The 22,668-nt window shown below is 39.1% G+C and overlaps 1 non-coding gene across 1 annotated transcript; it reads left to right on the top strand.

Annotated features, from left to right (window-relative positions):
- Positions 1–661: 661 nt before the first annotated feature.
- Positions 662–768, top strand: LOC131189438 (U6 spliceosomal RNA). The gene has a single exon (XR_009153043.1). It is a non-coding gene; the product is annotated as a U6 spliceosomal RNA (small nuclear RNA).
- The last annotated feature ends 21,900 nt before the right edge of the window (positions 769–22,668 follow it).

The raw sequence follows: 22,668 nt of genomic DNA on the forward strand, positions 1-22,668 counted from the left end.
GGGGAGGTCTTCACTGAGATAGACTCCCAGGAATTTAAAGGAGGAAACTTTCTCCCCCCTCAATGTAAAGTGGGGCAAGTTCCTCCCTCTTCTTCCCGAAGACTCACACCAATGGTTCCTGTAGTCTGCAATTTTTCCTCTCTTGAAATCTCTTGAAAAAGCACCTTTGGGACAACCATGACTGAGAATCTCCATAGACAATGCATAAATAAATAAAAATATGCATAAAGAAAGCCTGATCAGAAGCTGTCTGGTTCCCTGACTAGCATTTTTTTTCCCCGTAGGGCATCCATTGGCAAGCTTTTGAAAGGCACATTTTACGCATACATTACTAATTACACTGAGAAAGCTGAATGGATGATGGTTAGCAAGCTGAATCGATAGATTGTTGGTCTTATCCCCTTTCTTTTATGTTGGAAAGACTATGGAGTTACTTCAGTCTTGAAGGGTCTGGAAATAAGAGGGGAGGGCACAATGGACCCACAATTCAAGATCTATTTGTAGCATCTCTGATGGAACTAGATCTCCATTAAAGAGCTTTACCTTTCTTTAACAGCCTGTCCTATTTAACCATTTTGCTTGCGATCACCGTCATCTTCTTTTTCAAATGAGTTTTTTTCAGACAGGATATTTCCTGAGAATAAAAGTTTTTGCAGATTATGTGCTTGCTTTGGCAGCACATATACTAAAATTGGAACGATACAGAGAAGATTAACATGGCCCCTGCATAAGGATGACACACAAATTTGTGAAACATTCCATAATTTTTAAAAAAAAGTTTTTGCAGACTGTAACAACTTTTTGTATACTGTTCGTTAAAATTCTGGCATGAAAGTATCTCTTGTCAGATTAAGATTGGGGAGATACAGTGTTACAAGGCTGACAAATATGGACATTTGGAGCTAGCCCAAGAGTAGATTTTAATGCTTGGAATAAACTATCTGACTCCCCAAAGCTTCAACCAAAAATTATCTACTGTTGACCTCACCCCATTCATAAGAGGTCTGTAAGGGGCGTGCATAAGAGCACGAGCGTGCCTACCATTCCTGTCCTATTGTTTCCTTTCGTTATCTCCAATTAATATAGTTATTACATACTCATACTTATATATATATGCTTATATATTGTATAGTTATTACATGCTTATGCTTATATATTCTGTGTGACAAAAATAAATAAATAAAATAAAAAATAAATAAAATAAATAGCTATGGACTGAACTGATGATGCTTTGATAAATATATCTCCCTTAAATTACTCGTGTATGGTTTTTTGCTTGAGAGCTTTAGATGTGGTTAGGAATTGGGTGTTTGCCCAATGGTTTGATAAAAGGGACTTTGTAATATTACATCTTCTCTGGTAACTTGCAATTGTTAGCCAGTGTCTAAATGGTGGGTAAAACATCCTATTAAAGGAAGAGGGCAAGAGGCAAACTGAAATTTGAAGATAATCATGGAAGTATGAAATTTGCTATACCAACTTGAGATTCTGGCCACCAACGTTGCTTTTAAGAGGATGCAGCAAGAGAATATTTTAAAGAGGATACAGCAAAGCTTTAAAGAGGATTAAACACATTAGTGGATTAAAAAGTCTTTTGTGGCTACTGTTATATGTTATAATCATATTATCATGTCTTTCTATTATATCCCATATGACAGGCATTTGCGGTTTTTTTTAATATATTGCTGCTTTATAAAATTTGACTTTGATATTCAACAGTACATTTTATGGGCCTAATTTCCCACTATCCAGCCACTCAATCTATAATGTACTTTAATAAAGGGGAGATAAGAGAAAAAAAATTGGTCATATCTCCAGTTCTTCAATGGGTGGGTTGTGGACTCCACTCATAAACCAGAAATTTGATGAAGAAACTGAAGAAAGAAATAAGTGGTATGGTATGTAGCCCATCTTACAAACTAATCAGAATTTGTGAACCCTAAACAATGCCCCTTATGAACAAACAGAGCTTTTCATCTCCTATATTATTCCTAATTTGTCTTGGACTCAAGCAGAAAATTGTGCTTTAAAGCAGCATCCTGGAAGATTAATTGCATTGTTCACTTTGTTGCATTTCTTCTCTTCCCTTAGTCACCCCAATTTGATGGCTTTGCATAAAAAAGAATGGGTATTATCTGCTAGAAGTTCTGTACATTTTAAAAAGATGTTTTAAGAGTAGCCTTTACATACAAAGGCAGTAAACTAGAGTAAAAGAAAGAAATGGCAGGCTTATTCCATATTGTTGCCATGCAAATTACATGAATCTGTCCATGTAGTCAACTAGATTTAAATTTAATTTCAAAGGGAGTATACATTTTAAATAAATGCCATCATTTTCCCCCATAGAAAAAAAAGTTTTCAGACTTCTTACTGGTTGGAGCATTGTGGTTGTGTTTTTCTGTGCTATCCTTGTATAAGTCCTGTCACAAAGACTAATAAATGCCAATTTGAGTTTGCATTTACAATATAACTCTCTTCAACAGCTTGTATCTTTATGTCAACATAATGCTAATTATTATATTACATTGCTGGGCTGTTTTGCGCTTCCATTAAGAGTTTAATAAACTCTTACATAAATCCATGCTTTACTGAGATGTTAATATTCTTTTAAAAAAAAAAAAAAAGTTTTTGCAGACTGTAACAACTTTTGTATACTGTTCGTTAAAATTCTGGCATGAAAGTATCTCTTGTCAGATTAAGATTGGGGAGATACAGTGTTACAAGGCTGACAAATATGGACATTTGGAGCTAGCCCAAGAGTAGATTTTAATGCTTGGAATAAACTATCTGACTCCCCAAAGCTTCAACCAAAAATTATCTACTGTTGACCTCACCCCATTCATAAGAGGTCTGTAAGGCGTGCATAAAACGGCGTGCCTACCATTCCTGTCCTATTGTTTCCTTTCGTTATCTCCAATTAATATAGTTATTACATACTCATACTTATATATATATGCTTATATATTGTATAGTTATTACATGCTTATGCTTATATATTCTGTGTGACAAAAATAAATAAATAAATAAAAATAAATAAAATAAATAGCTATGGACTGAACTGATGATGCTTTGATAAATATATCTCCCTTAAATTACTCGTGTATGGTTTTTTGCTTGAGAGTTTTAGATGTGGTTAGGAATTGGGTGTTTGCCCAATGGTTTGATAAAAGGGACTTTGTAATATTACATCTTCTCTGGTAACTTGCAATTGTTAGCCAGTGTCTAAATGGTGGGTAAAACATCCTATTAAAGGAAGAGGGCAAGAGGCAAACTGAAATTTGAAGATAATCATGGAAGTATGAAATTTGCTATACCAACTTGAGATTCTGGCCACCAACGTTGCTTTTAAGAGGATGCAGCAAGAGAATATTTTAAAGAGGATACAGCAAAGCTTTAAAGAGGATTAAACACATTAGTGGATTAAAAAGTCTTTTGTGGCTACTGTTATATGTTATAATCATATTATCATGTCTTTCTATTATATCCCATATGACAGGCATTTGCGGGTTTTTTTAATATATTGCTGCTTTATAAAATTTGACTTTGATATTCAACAGTACATTTTATGGGCCTAATTTCCCACTATCCAGCCACTCAATCTATAATGTACTTTAATAAAGGGGAGATAAGAGAAAAAAAATTGGTCATATCTCCAGTTCTTCAATGGGTGGGTTGTGGACTCCACTCATAAACCAGAAATTTGATGAAGAAACTGAAGAAAGAAATAAGTGGTATGGTATGTAGCCCATCTTACAAACTAATCAGAATTTGTGAACCCTAAACAATGCCCCTTATGAACAAACAGAGCTTTTCATCTCCTATATTATTCCTAATTTGTCTTGGACTCAAGCAGAAAATTGTGCTTTAAAGCAGCATCCTGGAAGATTAATTGCATTGTTCACTTTGTTGCATTTCTTCTCTTCCCTTAGTCACCCCAATTTGATGGCTTTGCATAAAAAAGAATGGGTATTATCTGCTAGAAGTTCTGTACATTTTAAAAAGATGTTTTAAGAGTAGCCTTTACATACAAAGGCAGTAAACTAGAGTAAAAGAAAGAAATGGCAGGCTTATTCCATATTGTTGCCATGCAAATTACATGAATCTGTCCATGTAGTCAACTAGATTTAAATTTAATTTCAAAGGGAGTATACATTTTAAATAAATGCCATCATTTTCCCCCATAGAAAAAAAAGTTTTCAGACTTCTTACTGGTTGGAGCATTGTGGTTGTGTTTTTCTGTGCTATCCTTGTATAAGTCCTGTCACAAAGACTAATAAATGCCAATTTGAGTTTGCATTTACAATATAACTCTCTTCAACAGCTTGTATCTTTATGTCAACATAATGCTAATTATTATATTACATTGCTGGGCTGTTTTGCGCTTCCATTAAGAGTTTAATAAACTCTTACATAAATCCATGCTTTACTGAGATGTTAATATTCTTTTAAAAAAAAAAAAAAAGTCTATCCCATGAATTCTGTTAAACTGGCACTGTGACAAATTCGCTAACATATCCTAATGTGTCTAGTTATTATTGTGATGCATTTTATGACTCTACGTACCCATTAAGCTGATGTACTAACGTTAAAATGTTCAACGCCTTTCTCAGAACCAAAATGACACAATATCTCATCCAAACAATTTTATTGCTGTTCTAAGAATTGGCCATCTCTCAGATTAATTTAATTAATGAGATAATTTTTAAGGCAATAACCAAAAACGGGTTGGTATAAACTAGGGATGTCAAACTTGCAGCATCACGTCCCGTGATGTATCGTGACTTTTTCCCCCTTCGCTAAACTGGGGGCGGGGGTGGCCAGTGCGTGACGCATCTGGCCCTTGGGTATAAACCAATAAACCCTATGTTGAGTCAGGAATTTAATGTAATACTGCAGATAAAATCAGTATTAAATTAAGAACTTTCTATACTTTGAAGTAAATGGTCAGATTCCAATCAGCAGACCAAGTCATGGATTCTTTTAGGAGAAGAATGCAATACAGGTAGTCTTCAACATACGACCACAATTAACCCCAAAATTTATGTTGCTAAGTGAGAAATTTGTGACTTGTGACTTCTCTTCCCCATTTGTGAAGTGAATCACTGCAGTTGTTAAATTGGTGACATGGTTGTAAGCAGTGATGGGATTCAAATAATTTTACAACCGGTTCTCTGCCCTAATGATTTCTTCCAACTACCAGTTCACCAAACTGCTCAGAAAGTTAACAACCAGTTCTCCCAAAGTGGTGCGAACTGGCTGAATCCCACCACTGGTTGTAAGTGAATCTGGTTTACCCATTGACTTTGCTTGTCAGAAAATTGCAGAAGGTGATCACATGACCCTAGGACACTGCAACCATCATAAATGAGAGTTGGTTGTTAAGCATCTGAATTTTCATCACGTCCATGGGAACATGATTTATGCAATGGTCATAAATGTGAAAAATGGTCATAAGTCACTTTTTTCAATGCCGTTGTAATGGTACTGAGTGGTCTATGTAGACTGGTCACTAAATGAGCTGTAAATTGAAGACTACCTGTACGCTTTCTGCCTTTATATGAAAACAGATTCACTAGGATTTCTTTGTGTTTGGGAGCTTTTAAAGTACTGCTTGCAATCCAGATACATAATTTTGGGACTGTAACTAATGGATATATATGAAAATTAATCTATCTTTTAATAATTATTTATGCAGGATTCATAATTTCTCTTCCCACCTCTTATTTTGATTATTTTACATTTATTTACTTTTGCTGTTCTTTTATTTGCTCTTTTTCCATATCCTTTTCCACCCAAATCCTTTCTTTGACACTATGAAAAATTTGTCCCAGCATTCAGAACCTCTTATTCCCTTGTAGTCTCCATTTCTTTATCATGATCACTCAAATAATTCATTTTACCATTATGTGTTTGATTAGACTTATGTTTATATCTGAATATCTGAAACTTTTCTAAGCAATTTTTATCAGAATTGCCATTCATATTCATTCTTCAGAATGAAACCAGTTCCTTTTCTGCTTCTTGTCATCTAGTAAAATTATTTTCTCCCCTTGGATCACATTCATTCCAAAACTGGCACAGTTATTCCCCCCATTCTCTGATATTTCGATTACAACCATTCGTCAGAGTGAAATATGTAACTATACTAATTTATAGATTTCTATTGTCATATGTACAGTATTGCACAATCTAGATCACACCAATTCATACTTTCTGACATATATTTTAGGCCTTTCATTCATAATTAAATTTACACTTTTAACTTAATTCCATGTATTCATGAACTCCATGTACAAATCAGACATAAACCAACATCATATTTTTTATTTTTTTAAGTTGATGTTGTTTGCAATTTGTATTTATTTTCACTGCCCGTCAGACTTTTGTCAAGTTCATATATTTTTCATTGAGAAGGCATGGAATAGGTTAGCAGCCCGACTGATGTCATATGCAACATCCTTTAAGTAAAAACAGTGTGTGTGTGCGCGCGCACGCATGCACATGTATAAATGCACCTTTGAGTCAGTTTTAATTCCAGGCGAGTGCCTGGACAAATCCTTGCAATCTTCTTGGCAAAACTTTAAAAGTGGTTTGTCATTGCCTTCTTGCTAGGGCTAAGAGACACTCCCAGCCCAAGGTCACCTAGCTGACTTTGTGCTTAAGGCTGGACTAGAACTCACAATCTCTTGGTTTCTAGCAGTCCTACACCAAATTGGTACTCCAGTAAGAACAATACAACTCAGATTTATAATATGCCATCATTTTTCTAGTACTCTGTAAGCACAAGTACTCTGTAAGCACAAATAGAACAGTATTAACTCAAACATATTTATGGTACTCCATGGAAGCTAGGACCTCTAAGGTAGTCCTTGACTCATGACTGAACTCATGACTCATGTAATTGAACATCCCTGCTATGGTAAGATGTTGTAACAGCCATTAAGTGAATCACCCACTTACATAGGACCCCTCCATCCCTGTTCTCCCTGATGCAATCATTAAATGCATAGGTCATTAAGTAGAACATGGGTGCCTCTGGGACCCCTGAGGAGGTCTTGAGAGGCCTAGTACAAGCCCTGGCCCAGGGCCTTCCAAGGTCTCCCTCACCCCTTGAGCAGTGCTGGGATTCAAATTTTTTTACTACCGGTTCTGTGGGTGTGGCTTGGTGGGCGTGGCATGTCTTGGTGGATGTGACAAGAGAACAATACTGTAAAATCTCCATTCCCATCTTTCCTATTTTCTAACCATTCATACCATCTACACCAGACCTTATAACTTATAACTGAATAATAGGGTAGAATGTAGATGAAATAAAGGAAGATAGATCATAAAAGTAAAATAAGATAGGATTAAAATATGTATACATAGTAAGAAAGAACCTCTCTGAATAGCTGATAAGAAATAGTGATATATATATAAATGTTGTATGTTTGTCTTATGTTTTAATGTGTACAAATAAAAAAATTTCAAAACGTAAAATCTCCATTCCTACCCCACTCCAGGGGAAGGATATTGCAAAATCCCTATTTCCTCCCGATCAGCTGGGACTCAGGAGGCAGAGAATAGATGGAGGTGGGGCCAGTCAGAGGTGGTATTTACCATTTCTCCGAACTACCCAAAATTTCCGCTAACTAGTCAGAACCTTCTGTATACCACCTCTGCCCTTGAGGCTCCACTTCCCACTACTTGGGATCTTTGCAGGCCTGCTTCCCACCTCACCGATCCCCACCTCATCCCCTGCATCACCCATTCAAGAGCTTTTGGAGCTCTGGACCTCAGGTTAGGAAAGGAAGACCGGTCATTTCATTGCTGGGCCATGTGATGTGATCCCAGAAGTGACCATCATTTTACAAGTGGTCACACTTCAAATTGACTGCCCCAGAAATGACAGCCACTTCCAGGATTATGCTATGCAGCCCAGCAATAGAGCTGTTTGCTTTGCTTTGAGCGATAATTAAATCAATAAATAGTTTTTAGTGTCTTCTCGGGCCCAAGTCATATGACTAAGTTTATAAAGATGTAAATAGTTTATATGTAGGAGATTTAAAGACTGTCTCCTATTATATGAATTTATCATCAGTTAGGATCCTCTTAGGCCAAATTACCTTCATGAGTAGTTAGATGCTACTCATGTGATAAAGATTGGTAAATTTCAAGTGTATCTTAATTGCACATATATATATAATGTTCAGGCCCGAGTTACTTTATAACACTGTCCTTTATCAAAGCCTCAGTTCCATTTCTTCACTCTCCTGACATTTCTGTTCACTGAAAGAACAGAAAGAACTGATCAGCTTCAAACATGGTCTTTATCCATTTCATGCCGGTTTAGCTGGGATCACACTTCTGTCTATACGTATACTTGCTCTGCAATTGTGACAGAAGAACACAAATAGCTAATGGGTGAAAAAAGGATTCTCTTTGAACAGAATATGGATTTGCAAAGTTCAAATCAGCAACTCATTTGCATTATTAAACTCACGTTTGTTTCCTTGTTGTGTCTGATCTGTCCCTACCATTTTACTGCTCTCCTTATCTTTATTGATCACTTAATTTGTCTTTTCTTAACTTCCCCTCCAACTGTCTGGTCTCCTGAGCCTAAGGTATTGAAACTAAACACCCGTCTGTCCATATTGCCATGACTGGTTTGCTTTTGAAATAATAGGGGGAGCAGGTGGTGTGACTAAGTAGACCCAGAAACAGAATAGGGACACCACTGCCATAGCCTGCCCCAACCTGCCACTCATTTCCCCACCCTCCCAACTGTTCTACATTAACGCAGTCAACTGTGGCTTATACAGTTCAAGTTTTACACAACTGTTTTACAGACCAGGAAGAATTTCTTTTGCGGAGAAGCCTTTGTTGTATAGCAGAAAAGGGTCAAGAGGATGGGGGGGGGAAAGGAAAAGGCAAAGCTGGCTTCTAATGTGTTTGTAGGTGTATAGTTGCAATGCATGTAAGCTATTTATTTAATAATCTTGTTAAATTAATGCTGCATTTCAAAAAGTGCATGCAGTAAAAAAATAATTGACATGTTACCAGTATCTGGTGATCTTACAGATGTTTTAAACACTTTGATTTTATTTGTAGCCTTTAATTAGACCTGTAGTTGGGGACAGTTGTGAGCAAAGGGTTCGTCTCTTCGTTTTTTACATGCTTTTAGTGGGCAAAATATGCCGTTCAGAATTAATAGAAAAAAGGAGGGGTGAAGAAAAATGGATACATGAAATAGTTGGGATTTAAAAGAGAGAGGGTAGGCATTGTTATTTCATGGCTTCTCTTTTTCCAGTTTATTAAAAGTGTGTGTGTGTGTGTACACACACACACACACACACAAATACACTGCATGGTACAGAAACTAGTGTACATAATACACATTTGTGATTCAAAATACGCTGTTTGGAAGAAGCAGATTCCAGTGTACATATGAATGTGAAAAAAGTGACAAATAGAAGTAGTCTCTTCTAAGTTCTTTTTTTTTTAAAGAATAAAATTTTACGTGGCATAAGTTTTGATAGGTTTAATTTTATCTCGTGCCTCCTACCAGTTCAGATTACCAAATTCTAATAATCAAAATAAAAGCAAAACATGGTAGCTCTAGTAGTGTCCCAATATTTTATGAGAAACAAATCCATTTTTTAGCCTTTTTATTGTTTTAAACTGATCAATGAAATAATATTTTGGCTTAACATATGGAACAGTAATCTGATTCATAGAAAAAAGCACAAAGCAGGGGTAGTTCAGGCTGTGTTTGAGCCCGAGATGTATTGGAGAAAACAAATGCTCCTGTAGATTACCTCTGTTGGGATGGGCTGGAGGTATTGTGGGTCTCGAGGGCCTTTTACATTTTTCAGCAGCTTTTGACAATCTGTGAGGGCTTATGCTTAGAGACATTGTTTTGCAGTGGTTCTACTCCTTTGTCAGTGAGCAGCAGTGGTGAAGAGATTCACCAGGTAGTCATCTTTTGTTGTCATCCAAAGAATCCTTTGCTGCACTTTAAAGCCCTACAAGGCCTGGGGCCAGGTTATTTGAAGAATGATCTTTTCCTAGTTATATCGACCTGACTTACCTGAAAGAAGAGGGCCTTCTCTGTGGTGGCTCCATCTCTATAGAACAGGGGTCTCCAACCTTGGTGTTGTGCCTTGTCCTCCCTCCTCTCCTCAGCCGGGCCCCTCCTGACTCCTCCCAGGCCTGCTATCAGATTCGGAGTCTGATAATGAAGAGGAATGGCCTGTCATGCCTCCAGCCCTCAGCCCTGGCCCCATGGCCGGATAGGATGTCAGGAATGAACAAACAAACCTCACTCCTACAGCGTGTGAGCAGGGAGCCAGCCACGTGCTGGAATTACCGGCAGCAGATCCAGCGGAAGAGAATTCACAGTGGGAGGATCCCCACTTCCGGAGATCTGAGAGGTGATGTCAGCAGAAGGAAGGGAGGGGCAGGCCTGGATAAGTGCTGAGTCATGGAGCCACACCCCACAGCCTATATAAAGGACCAGCTTGAGTCAAGCAACTTTGAGTCAAGCAAAGTCTCATTTAGTTTGCTGAAGTCACAACTTGGATTCCTACCTGCTCTGAGAAATCTGAAAGGAATTTGGCAAAGCTGCAGAGGCTTCGTGGCCACGCTTGATACGGACTTCCTAGACCCGGTCGTCGGAGGGGGAGGGGGACACGACACTTGGTCCCTTTAAGACTTGTGGACTTCAACTCCCAGAGTTCCTCAGCCAGCTTTGCTGGCTGAGGGACTCTGGGTGTTGAAGTCCACAAGTCTTAAAGGGACCAAGGTTGGAGACCCCTGCTATAGAACATCATCCCTGCAGAAATAAGATCCTCCCGCCCCGGTTACACTCTTTTGAAAGGCCCTGAAGACATGGTTCTGCCAACAGGCTTCAGAGTGGTATGGAGCCCATCAAGTGGTTGGCTTTATTGTCACTAGGGGAATGGGGATTTATTGGGTTTTGTACTTTTCGATAAACTGCCGGAGTCACTGTGAGTTGGGCAGACATAAAATTTCTTAATAAATAAAAATTGGTGCTATCTATATATACTATCTATATATAAGCATGATGTTTACCCTCCCCCCAGTTTTTCCCTTTCTGTTTCAGTTTCCCATGTCCCTTTTACTCCTTCCCTTCAGCCCCTGCTGGGATGTGGTGAGGTGGATATTAGCTGAATAGAGAAGCCTCAAACTATATTGAATTATACTGAGCAATATATACTTTGCAGATTAATCCTGGCAAAGTGTCATGTGATTGCATCCCATCAACCCACAATTTTAAATACTGTAGGATTTCTAAATAATTTGCAAATCTGTGTCCTACATTGCTTCAGGCAAACCTTCAACCTGTTTTCACCCCCTCCCTCACTTTAGCATTTTGGTGACAAAGAGAGAACATTTTCATTGGGATTGTAATTGCAAAAAGAAAGATTAAATTGTTCATCACTGTACAATACCCCCTCTCAATACATTTTTGTTTTCCTTGTTAATGTGACTGCTAAACAGGAATTTGACCCTGAGGTCAGTGACTGAAAGCAAATAACTAAAATACAAAAAGCCAAAAAGTAGTAGTCCATTTACTAGGTTTCCTGTGTTTATTGTGGATCTAATTGATCCATAGACTTCATCATATATGCCAATCTTAGATGCCGCTTCTCTCTTTTTTTCTGTCCTGAAAAAGCACTCCGAGGATTGAGCATATTGGGTCAAGTCTGTTAACTTATAGACCATCCTTATTATGTTATTATTTCAGTTTAGATTGTAAAAAAAATTGATATGATTAAGTCTCTTAAGCAGACTTAACATTCTGAAAAATTAGATTTTTGTTTTCCGCTCCCGGAGAAAAGGCAAGATATTTCTCAGAGTAAATAAATTGTTAAGAAAGAAAGAGATGTAGTAAGATAAATAGATTAAAAATTTTTTTAGCATTATACAAATAATGGCTTTCATGCTTAAAGTTTAGACTAAAATTTGATCTCCTAAAGTGGAAGATTACTTTGTCACACATTATTGAAAAATCTTTCTCTGATTTCACCAACTAGAAGAAGATATTAAGTATACTGGCTTTGCTGCTTATAAATCACCTTGGGCAAGAGGCAAAATAAATAACAAACTACTGAATTCATTTTGTAGCAGGTTTGAGATTATTGTATGTGAAATCTAAAATGGATATAAGTCCTTTTCAGAATAATTGAACACACATCTCTTTAACAACCCACAAATTATCATTTGACAATGCAAAATAATAGAGCTTTTTGTTAAAATCAGAAAGCATGTGGAGATCAAAAGGTTAAACAGGTCTTTCATCATGATAAATCACTGGTTAATGAAGCCACTATTTGTGGGTATTATCCTTGCTCACTTTAATGTCATTACCTTCTGCTTGTAAAACTGACACTACTAATGATCTTCATTCTTCGAACTGTTTTCGACAGTATTGATTGGTTGCTCTGAGCAGATGTTACTTGGGTTCGACTGCAGAAGTGGCATTTCTTACAGGAGGCAAAAACTGTTTCATAAGAAGTGATGAAGCACTCAGATATATTTGTATATACTTACAAAATACAGTTTTATGCTTTATGTAGTAGAGGAGTTATTTATATGGAATTCTAACCAAGTAAGAAAAAAGATTTTGCCACAGTTTTTTTTTTTAATTTTCAAAATACTTTTTTAAAAAAACCCGTGTTGTACACTTTTTAGAGATGACAAAACTAGATGTCTAAAACTATGTAATACCAGGACAGCTAAATGTATATTTAATTAAACGAAAATGAAAATAATGAAATTCAGTTCATGTTATTATTCTCACGTGTGTAATAATCTTTCCACTTTTATCACATTCAAAATGGCGTATTTTGGAAGATGAGCTTTAGGTTCCTTAAAATATTGAGGCAATAGGAATTATTGTTTTCCTCGAACCTTGCTGCAAAGTGTACATCTGGACTAGACAACCTGAGTGTATTAGCCTAGCCAATCTCCCTTGTACTGATTCTCATATTGTTTTCAGTTATGTTAATCAATAAAACTTTTAAGAGTGTAGAACATTGCTTCTCATTTGTGCTTCAAGGTTTTCATTGGAAACCTTTCTACATGTGCCCTTTTTTTTGCAACCAGAGAGTAAATAGTGCTGACGAGCTTTTCATGGTGATTTTGTTCTTCCTTCCTTCCTTCCTTCCTTCCTCCCTCCCTCCCTCTCTCCCTCCCTCCCTCTTTCTCCTTCCCTCTCTATCTCTTTTCCTCCCCCCCCCATATATATATACTGCATAGGCAAGAAAGCCATCTAAGAATTTTTTGACCTGATTATGTATGTATGTCTGGTACAAAAATTCCTAGCTGGTTTTCTTGCCTAAAGCAGAACTAGAACTCATGGTTTTATACCTTCTAGTCCTGTGCCTTTAACAACTTGCACTAAACTGACTCTCCTTTGGACCATATTTAGATATTTTTTCTACCTATGTGTCATTATCAAATCAAGAAACAAGCTAAGCTCTGTTGCAAGTTTCCCACTTCATATGATGTTGAAAATATATTACAGGATTAATTTTGAAGATGCAGTTTACCCATGACAGCAATTGGTTCAAATGTCTACTAACCATATTATTTCCAGTTGATGAATTATGACCAAAATTCTTAGCTTATTTTATCACATACTTTTCAACTTGTTCTTCTTTCATTTAAAATCTCAGCAAAGATTTATACATGTGCAATCAAATATTCATTATCTGTACATAATTCCCATTTGTTCAAGACCTGTTAATTTTTTATATTAAACCTCTTTTTTAATTGTGCATAAGTCATCTATCCATTCAGCTTCCTATATAGACTGTAGGCAGTGAGTGTCTTAATCCATTTAATTCAACTAAAACCTGTTCTTAACAATGTTATGGTTGGAATGTCTATAGTGCAGAGCAAGTGCCATCTGAAAATACTGCAGAGTATGTATCAGGAAGGCTTGATAATATGCTTTGTTACTGCAACAAAAGTACAAGGGATTATATAGTTTAGGGCATCAATGGGCACCCCACATTATTCTCTGAGGCAGAGCTGCTCAGTTATTAACTAAGCAAAGGGGAACTAATTGTTTCTTTCCTGCTGCTAGTGTTAGGAGAGGAAGAGCAGTCATCAGACACCATGGGGCACAGGGCACAAAATTTCCCCCTCTTCACAACAACTTTGCTACAAATCATTGTTCTCTTGCTGCTATTTATGGGAGGGAAGTAGTAATGCTGATAGGGAAGTTTTGTTGCTTTCCTTCAGCATTACTATATCATGTGTGCACAAACATGAATGCATAGTTCCCAACCTGAACAAACACCAAACTTTGTATGTACTCAGTGATGATTCTCTCTCATATATATGACTACACCCCCACCCAACCCCCACATACATACGATGCTTTGCTGTTGAACATCCTTTTTTTACTTCCTTGTTCCTTCACCTTCACCTTTCCCAGCATTACAGCCTTCTCCAGATCGTTATGTCTTTTACATACTGTTATCCAAAGTAGGATAATTCATAGCTGCTTCACCAAGTACTGGTTTTGTGGCATATTTATTGACAAAAGGATCTTTTGCTTTTGATGGTTGATCTAAAAGGCAGATGCTATCCACCAGCTCAATATTCCTCATGGTTAGTTATAAGACTTGGCGGTTCTACCTGTTGTCATTTGGGTTTTTTAATACAGTATTTAATTTGAGCCCCATTTTTTCACTGTTTTCCTTATATTCAAAGAATGGTACAAACTTAATCTGCACCTTTACTATCCGAAGTACTCAGTAAGATAAAAGATGGAAAAATCCATTTCTGATAGGATCCTCATCTGAAGCTATTTTTGGAGAGACCTTCTGGACAATAGTTGAGGCATCACAACAAATATAGGAGGCTATTTGTTTTGATTTTTCTTCCAAGTGTGTGATCAAGATCACTTGCTTTTGGAACTACCATGGAACAAGTGATTGCAACATCCCTAATCCCAATTCTTTGTAAAATAAAAGAATGTTGAACCCACAGGCCTACCTATTCATCACTTGATAAGTAGAGTTGGTAAGTTGAATGCATAAAAGATTATGATAGTGAAAAACAGATTTTCATATCAGTTCAAAGACTACTTTTTCAACTGTTAGTTTTTATTTTATTTTCCATCTTGTAAAGGAGAATGGAGACTGAGGCGGTTAAATATATAAGTAAACCAGGAAGAACCTTCTATTTGAAAACATTTCTGTATTTGAATGTTGGTTAAGGACTGTTCAATATCTATCAAACGTAATAAAAAAATAAAAGTAAGAATATTTATATGCATTGGGGAGTATTAAACCCCTTACCACTACTTCCAGCCACATAGAATCTGGTCACTCATCAAGCATAAATTTAAAGGAAAACCAGCAATTTACTCTTGACACCAATGAAGGTTCTCTTGTTTTTGTTTTTAAAAAAATCCCACAAGCAAAGGAAAAAAAATCTGAAGTAGTATTTGAAAGTTGGTATTTAACTAGTTCAAAGTAGTATATAATGGTCCCAATCCAAATTGCTTTCTTTACAATAATTAAAGCTGTCATCTGCAGATTATATAAATAATATGTTATTTGGGAAGACCTTTTGTCACATTATGGCAATATATGTGACTGAGATAATCTTGGATAATTGTTATGCTCCCATTATATCAGTTTTGCTTATTTATTTATTGTAACAACAGGAATAGTGACAATATTGGACAACAACAACTCTATTCTCAGTAGTGCAAAATTTACAGCTGCCATTTTAATTTTGCATGCTATTCCTGATGTATTGTTAAGTGGAAGTTTCCTCAAGAATGGCCTGAGGCAAATTTAAGATTTTCTGTTTTGGGCCTGATGAGGCCATACTGGCTAAGGAATTGTAGGAAAGGAGGTTGTATGATATATGGAAAAGATACAGAACAGAAATTTGTTAAACTGAAATTGTTTATACAAAGCTACAAATCATGAGGACAAGAAGAATATAATTTCCCTTCTGGTCTTCATTTACTTTATTTGCTTAATACAGTATAGTATAGCCTTTATTGTCATTGTACATCATATAGACAATGAAATTGGTTAATTCTATCTTCACAGAATTGCATTTTAAAAATGAACATTAATCTATGTATCATTTGCCAGAATTACATGTATAAGTGAACAAGCTTCATGTCACAATACAGCATTATAAACACTTAATAATAATAATAATAATAATAATAATAATAATAATAATAATAATAATAATAATAATAATAATAATAATAATAATGTTTTAATTTGTATACCGCCCTTCTCCCGAAGGACTCAGGGCGGTGAACAGGCAAATAAAATACAAACAGAAACATACACAATAATTAAAACAACCCTTAAAAAACTGATTCCAATTTGCCAAAAAATTTAAAATAACATTACACCCCATAAGAATTACAAAAATTTAAAACCCGAAATTCAATTAAAAATTTAAAATTTAAAATCAGGCCAGTCCAGCCATACGAAATAAATAGATTTCCTTATAAATTCTTCATTATAGAGAAAAAAAACAAATAAAATCAGCAAATGAATTCTATCTACAAAAGTACCTATCATAACCTGTTTCCGGAAAAGTACTATAATGTTTTTTTCTCCTACCTTTTTGGGGGAGAAAAATAATTCATTGGAAGAATAACAGATTTATATATTCTGATTGAAATAGATGGTGGGTTGTAACTCTTTGTTCAGATATTACTACAGTGCTGTATATATATGTCTTGAAATTGAGAATGCAGATGCTGTATTTATATTCTATGTAAATCAAGATCTGTTTTACAACTGTTGATTGGACAAGCTATAGTGACTTGTTTAAAGATTACAGGCCTAAATGTTAGTGGGTAATTTTTGCTCATCACATTACATTTAGCATTCCATATCAGTTGAATGATTGTTGTTAACAAGGTTTTTTGTATTAGTATATTTGGTTTGGTGCCATTATATGAAACCTATTAAGTTTTAACCTCCATGACAGATTGAAATTGAGACTGTAACAACTTTAAATGAGACTTGCCTCTAGAAGTTGTGAATACTCCAACACTGGAAGTTTTTAAGAACCATTTGTCTGAAGTTATATAGGGTTTCCCATTTCAGCAGTAGGTTAGACGAAAAGACCTCCAAAGTCCCTTCTAATCCTGTTATTCTGTTAGACACATTTTAGCACATTAATAATGTTCTTGATTTCAAATTTACTATCCAATATTTGTTCCCTGGTGTCAATTTCACTTTGAATTATGATTAAGTACAGTATAGTGAAAATATAAAGAAAGCAATAGTTTCTATATACAAGTCAATTTTGCTGTTGTATCATTGTCTACACAGACACACTTCGGTTGTATATGTGGGTCTGTTGATTGAGCTTTAATTATAAATATGTACTTTGGCTATTAAAAGTGGCATCACGCATGGAATCTACAGTGTATGCGGCCAGAGAATCATTGCCTATTGGCTCAGAAATGAGTGGCCGTCATTGGCCAATAGGTGATTGCTGTTATATAAGTAGCAGCTGTGAGTGAAGTTGGTTTGTTCGGGAATATTGCCTTATTTTTACTTGCTGTTAGTTTGTTGTTAATAAAGGATTATTGCTAACCGTCAAGCCTCCATTCCCTTCTTCATTCTTTGAATGAAGCACTGGCGACGAAGGTGGGATACCTGAGGCGACGGTTGAGTACTCGTTACGGTAGGGGGGTTTATTTATACTCTATCCTTGTCAATCCACATTGCTCCATGGCGACTAAGATATCTTTCGCTACAAGACGTGGGATGCGTATGTTGAGCGATTTGACTGTTATCTCTTAGCCAACGATTTCACCGAGCTCTCAGGAGATAGGAAACGCGCCCATTTCCTGAATGCCTGTGGCCCACAAATATTTGCAACGGCCAGAGCTCTGTTGGCTCCTCAATCGGTTTCTGCGATGCCTTGGGCCACCTTGATGGGCACATTGCGAGCTCATTATGCGCCAGCTCCTTTGCGCATTTCCAGACGGTTTACCTTTCGCCAGAGGGTCCAAATGGAAGGGGAGTCCATCAACTCGTATATGGCTTCTCTCCAAACCGCTGCTATAGAGTGTGAGTTCCCTAACTTGGATGACTCCCTTCTTGAGCAGCTGGTGTGCGGCGTGAGGAGTTTGAGATTGCAACGCCGTCTTTTATCTAGAACGGACATTACCCTCCAGTCTGCCTTGGATGAGGCACGTGCCTATGAAATGTCAGAGAAGTCATCGGCTGTTGTGTCTTGCCCACTCTCACAGCAGTCGGGGCCTTCTTATCTGCTCCCGAACACGGAGGAATGTATGCCTCCCGGCCCCAGTCCTGGCTCCATGCCCAGACAAGCTGAAGAGGAGGGGGCACCTCCCGGTCCCAGCCCTGGCTCCATGCCCAAGCAGGCTGCAGAGGAGGGAGCACCCCCCGGCCCCAGCCCTGGCTCCATGCCCAGGCAAACGGAGCAGCTAGACCCCTCCCCCTCCTCCACAGCATGTGAGCCTGAGGAGGGTTTATTACCAGCAGCTGATTGGAGTGACCCTCGCATCAGAAGATTGGATAGGTGGAGGCAACAGAAGGAAGGGAGGGGCAGGCCTTAATGAGTGCTGAGTCATGGAGCCACACCCCATGGCCTATATAAAGGATCTGCTTTCTGGCAGTCTCTGAGTCAGGCAAAGTCGAACTTATCTTGCTGAAGTCACTTTCTGGTCTCCTGCCTGCTCTGAGGACTTTGCTAGGACTTTGGGCAGAGCTGCAGAGGCAAGCCTGATTTGGATTTCCCTGACCCGGCCGTCAGCGGAGGAGTGGGACACGACATCGGCGGAGATGCATAGGGCTCCGGCCACGCATGCGGTGGCCCACTCTGCTTCCATTCACCATGACGATGTTCTCTCCGATGAATTCGAGGGTGAGGAAGACGAGGTGGGTCGCCTCCGAGTAGCCCCGGGAACCAAGCGGCCAACAGAGCGGAAACCACAGACGGCGCCTTGCCTGGGATGCGGAGAGAATCACCCTCGCTCGTTGTGTCGTTTCAAAACTGCAGTTTGCCGCAAATGCGGCAAACGGGGACATCTGGCTAGGGTTTGTCGTTCCACCCCACTGGACAATATTCCATCAGGTCCTCGTCCAGCTAGACGGTTCCAGAGAGGTCCTCCTGTGTCCCAAGATGATTGCTTCACCGTGAACCGAGGAAACACCAACCCTGCAGTGTCGATCAGCCAGGCTTTGACTGGCTCCAACAAGAAAATTTTTCTTACTATCAAGTTGGAGGGGGTGCCCTGTAAAATGGAGGTGGACACAGGCTCTTCTAAATCTTTTATTGCCTGGAACACCTTACAGAAGATAGCTCCAAGCTTCACTGAAAGTCAATTGACTGCCTGTACCACCAGGCTGAAGGACTATCAAGGGAACGATATTCCCATTCTTGGAGGTGCCCGCCTTCGGGTGGAGAAAGGTGTTTTCTCCGGTCGCCTCCCATTGCTTGTAGTTAAGGGTGACCTACCCAGCTTATTGGGGTTGGATTGGTTCTCAGCATTGGGCCTTAACATCACAGGCATTCATTCTACCACCACAGATGGGTTCGAGGCCCTGATGTCTGAGTTTGCTGAGGTATTTGCTGATACCCTGGGTCAATATAAGGGCAACCCTATCTCCCTAAACCTTGATCCCCAGGTGTCTCCTATTAGGCTTAAGCCTCGACGGGTGCCTTTTGCGCTGCGTTCAAAGGTGGACAAGGAACTGGATAAGTTGATTGTGCAAGGGGTGCTGGAGCCCACCGATCACTCTAAGTGGGAGACTCCTGTTGTCACCCCCATTAAGCCGGATGGTTCGGTACGCATCTGTGGTGATTTTAAATGCACATTGAACCGTGCTTTGCAGGCACACCCTTATCCAGTTCCTGTAGTCCAACACCTTCTCCACTCTTTAGGCCAGGGGTCTATCTTTGCTAAGTTAGATATGGCACAAGCATATCAGCAGCTTCCTGTGGATGATGCCACGGCGGCTGCACAAACCATTGTCACTCACAGGGGCGCTTTTAAATGCCGCCGCCTGCAGTTTGGGATTAGTGTGGCCCCCGGGTTGTTTCAGAGTCTTATGGAGCAGCTCTTGCAGGGCATACCTGGAGTCGTTCCATATTTTGATGATGTGTTGGTCTCTGCCACCAGCCAGGATGCCCTCATTAGCCGCCTGCGACAGGTTCTTACCCGTTTCCAACAGACGGGCCTTAAGCTTAAAAAGTCTAAGTGTAAATTCGGGGTGCCTAGGGTTGAGTTCCTGGGGTTCCTAATTGATGCTGATGGGTTGCATCCAACTCCATCAAATTGTTTGCCACCCACGGTTTGCCTGATGTGGTAGTTTCAGATAACGGGCCACAGTTCACCTCGGCCGTTTTTCAGATGTTCATGGCTAGTTTGGGCATCAGGCATGCCCAGATTGCGCCCTACCATTGGGCCAGTAATGGCCAGGCTGAACAAGCTGTCCGGTCTGTTAAGGATGCCCTGACCTGGTTCGGATCGGGAACATGGCAGGAGAAATTAACAAAATATCTCTTGGCGCAACATACTACCCCGTGTCCAATGACCAATCGCAGCCCAGCCGAGCTTCTTATGGGCTGGCGCCTGCGAACGGCCCTAGACAGTTTACATCCCAATTATGTCTCTGATACCCCATTGGCCTCGACTAGCCGTATCAGGACCTTTACTGAGGGGGAACAGGTTTTTGTCCAGAACCATGGGGGTTATCCCTTGTGGTTGCCAGGCTGAATTGTCCAAGTAATGGAGCCTCGTTCTTACAGGGTGGAGCTCGAGGATGGGCGGATTTGGCGGCGTCATGTGGACCAGATTCGGGGATGTAAATTTATTGCCCCTGCAATACCCCAAGATTCGCCGGGCAGGACTCCTGATGGATTACTTTCGGTTCCTACTCTTCAGCCGGTCGGCAATTTCGATGTCTCATTACAACCAAAGTTTCCGATGGCTACTTTATCGGATGGTTCAACACTTCCGCGGCTAGCCCTCCTGAGGTGTCGCCCTCCAGCCCTCCTGCGGTGCCGCCCTCCAGCCCTCCTGAGGTATCGCCTTCATTGGTCCCGGTTGTTCCTGTGGTTCAAGAGCTACCTCCTTCTGCTCAACCTGCTGGAAGCCCTGAACTGCGTCGATCGGGACGATTGCATCGGCGCCCTGCATATTTGCAGGATTATGCATGTGCCATCCATGGGGGGAGGAGTGCAGTGTATGCGGCCAGAGAATCATTGCCTATTGGCTCAGAAATGAGTGGTCGTCATTGGCCAATAGATGATTGCTGTTATATAAGTAGCAGCTGTGAGTGAAGTTGGTTTGTTCGGGAATATTGCCTTATTTTTACTTGCTGTTAGTTTGTTGTTAATAAAGGATTATTGCTAACCGTCAAGCCTCCATTCCCTTCTTCATTCTTTGAATGAAGCAGAATCAAAATGCATAAAACACTACACAAAGAAAATAGGTTGGGCAGTAATATCACTGTAATCTTTACATCATTATAATTGCTCTAATTTAAGAAGAATTATGTGAGGTACTGCAAGAAATACGAATGCCGATTTATGGGGGCTAGCAAACAAAACATGTAGTATATATTGTTCAGAGTAAAAAAAAGATAATTAAATGCCCATTTTATGATAATTGGCTTGTTGAAGAGAAATGTCTATGATCCTTAACCTTTCATTATTATTTTCCTGTCTTCACTGAAAATGATTTTCAGTAGTATTCATTAGAGGGATCTCTTTAAGTGAGCAAACTGTTGCAATGTCTACACGATGGCCATTTCTTTCCATGTCTTGAGTTTCACGTTAGGTGCAATTTTTCATGAATATTTTAAAGAGGTCATGGTGTCAAAATATCAGTTGTGAATTGATCATCTGTGCAGAGAAAACCCACTGAGCAAGGTTAAGCACAGATATGACTACCTTTCGTGATCCTTGGATTCCCTCTCCCCTCTTCTGTCCAGGGCCTTGCAACAGCTGTGGTGTTACCACTGTTTGTCATTATATTGACACAGCCATTTTCATGGTATGCCTGTTGTAAATTTGTTGTTACATGGTGCGTCTGCCACAAATTGCACGGTATACGTAAATTTGAGTGTGTGGCGGTGCTGGCATGGGAGGGGGATATCATGGTCCTGAATGGAGCGTGTGATGGGGCAGTCTGCAGGAGTTCTAACCCTGATAAATTGTTTACTTGTTAGCGATGGAGCTCAAGAACGGGTCTGAGGCTGCAAGCTCAGCGGGACAGAAGTATAAGGTGGACCTACGCCAATTATGGCCCTTTGTCAAGTCCTACTCTGTGATTGACACCAATGTTTCCCCTCTCACCATGGGTCCTTTTAGTAGCACTGGCCCAACATAGGCCCCACTGTGCTAATGCTATATTTTTGAATAGTACCTTCAACTTTCTCTGCAAAAATTAAGCTAGGCCTGAGTCCTGTGCAAGACCTAAGGCCTTTATTTTTTAGAATGTATTTTTCCCCCGTTTTTTCAAAATAAGTTAAGAACAGTAGTTACGGAGACTCTCTTTGCAACAAAGAAAGCAAAGGAGCAAAACATTATCTTTGGCTGACTGACTTCAAGTTAATGATCTTCCGTGCTGAATTCTACCCTCTGCTACTCAATAAGGGGCTCTGGTAGTATAAAAAGAAG

This window comes from Ahaetulla prasina, chromosome 1, assembly GCF_028640845.1.
Source record: "Ahaetulla prasina isolate Xishuangbanna chromosome 1, ASM2864084v1, whole genome shotgun sequence".
In the NCBI taxonomy this organism is placed as follows: domain Eukaryota; kingdom Metazoa; phylum Chordata; class Lepidosauria; order Squamata; family Colubridae; genus Ahaetulla; species Ahaetulla prasina.